Source organism: Octopus bimaculoides, chromosome 4 (assembly GCF_001194135.2).
Source record: "Octopus bimaculoides isolate UCB-OBI-ISO-001 chromosome 4, ASM119413v2, whole genome shotgun sequence".
NCBI lineage: Eukaryota > Metazoa > Mollusca > Cephalopoda > Octopoda > Octopodidae > Octopus > Octopus bimaculoides.
In genome coordinates this window covers 118,101,318-118,103,458 of record NC_068984.1, presented here as the reverse complement: position 1 = coordinate 118,103,458, position 2,141 = coordinate 118,101,318, and positions in this window count along the sequence as shown.

The window sequence follows — 2,141 nt, the reverse complement described above, 5'->3', positions numbered from 1 at the left end:
TATATATACATGCACGTTTTATTAAAGCTGCAAAAACATCACGAAATTGTTACTCAGAGTTTCACGTTCCCCTTCGATCACAACTGTCCGACGTGAAACTCTGAGTAACAGCTTTGTGATGTTTCTGCAACTTTAATAAAAAAGCATATTACTCTACCTTCGGTATTCGAGTACTATATTTTCCGCCTTGTTTTGCATTTATGCGCTTACCCATGTGTGTGTGTGTGTGTGTATGAAGATATGTTTACATAAGTATCCATTCACACATGCATGCAAACATCCGGACTTCGTGGTTTGTATTGTAGCTTGTAATTTGTGAAAAAAAGAAAAGGCAAAAGAAAAATAACAAACCGTAGGAATAAAACTGACATGTCTAAGATGACTACTAATTATACATGTGCAGAATTGTATGAGAGCCTATTCGTTGTTGTTGTTTTTGTTATTTGTTTCTCTTTTTTTTACACCAGTAGACATTAAACCATTAACAAGACACATCATCTTATGCAGAAAGATTTCACATGAGAAGATATATAAGATTTCTGTAATTAAAGGCAAACGAGGTCGATGACGTTTGAGATCCCATCGCCAATTAATATTTCATTAAGATCAGTTGAGGAAGATTATGTAAACAACAAGATGTGATTGAACGATAAAAATAGATAAATATTCAACCGCCATCAGTTTAGGTCTATCATATGTCACGTGATACTATCTTTCCAAGAACCTCATCACCATGTGCTGAGAGATATTGCAAACAAGACACGTGACAGAGAAACGAAGATTTCTATTTTCGATTTCGTCTGTTTTTTTTTTGTTATTTATATATCTTTTTGCCTTATTTTTTTTTTCATATAAAATTCTTGTTTATTTGTTGCTTGTTTTTCAGATGAGAAAGTTCAGCACAGTTCGCCGAGGTAATTTAACGACGCACTAGATTAATTGCGTCATTTAATTTTATGCTTATACATCGAATTTCCTTTTCGATTTGTAATCAATTAAACAAGTACCAGTAATACTGTTGTCTATAGGCGTAGGCGTGGCTGAGTGATATAAAGTTTGTTTCTCAACCACACGGTTCCTGGTTCAGATTCGTTGCATGATACCATGAACAAGTCTAGTGACTCCAGCAAATAGAAGAGAAAAGAAGATACACTTAGGCTAAAAATGATAGCTCCTCCAAAAAGCAACAGTTATATGCATACAGCTAGGAGCGTGAAGTTAGCTTAGAGAGGAGAGCACAGGCTGAGGGAGAGGGAGAGACGCGGGAATATGAAATTGAGAGAGGAGCAGAAGGAGTTAGAGAGAGAGGGGGAGAGGAGTAGAGTCAGAGAATGAGAAATAGGGATTGGGAAAGACGGGAATGTAATAGGAAATTGAGAGTACAGAGGTGAGAGAGAGGGGGGGAAGAGAGAGACACACAGAAAGAGAAGAGAGAGTGAAACAGAGAAAAAGAAAGCAGAAAGTTAGAGAGAGAAGAGAGAGAGAGAGAGAGAGAGAGAGAGAGAGAGAAAGAGTGGGAGAAAAAGAGAAAGAAAATGAACAAGAGCGGAGAGACAGAAAGAGTGAGAAGAAAAGAGGAGCAAGTGAGGGAAAGAGAGAAAGAACGAGAGAGAGAGAGAGAGAGAGAGAGAGAGGGGGGGGGAGAGAGAGTCGGAAAGAGGAGATAAAGATAGAGAGGGAGGGGAAAAGGTAGAGTCATTGAGACAGAGAGAACGATAGACCGTTTAGTTTCTCCTACATAAATCTCTTGATGTTAGTATGTTTCGATATTGACACATTCAAAATAATGATTTTAACTCGCATTTTCTGAAACTCCAAACATTTAATTGGTCGCAATATTTCGTTTTCTCAATCTATTTTTCTGCGTGTATATGACCTTTGCTTGCATATGAGAACTAATACTATCTTTATTCACTCTTTTCTTCTTTTACTTGATTACAACCATTGGGATTGAAGCCATGCTGGAACACCTCTTACAAGGATGGTCAAACAAATCGGCGCCGGTACGTATTTTTTGCTTGAAGCTTGATACTAATTCTGTTGGAATATTTCGCTGAACCACTAAGTTACAGGTGCGTGAACAAGCCAACACCTGTTGTAAAGTGGTGGAGTACAAACACAAATAAAACTATATATATATA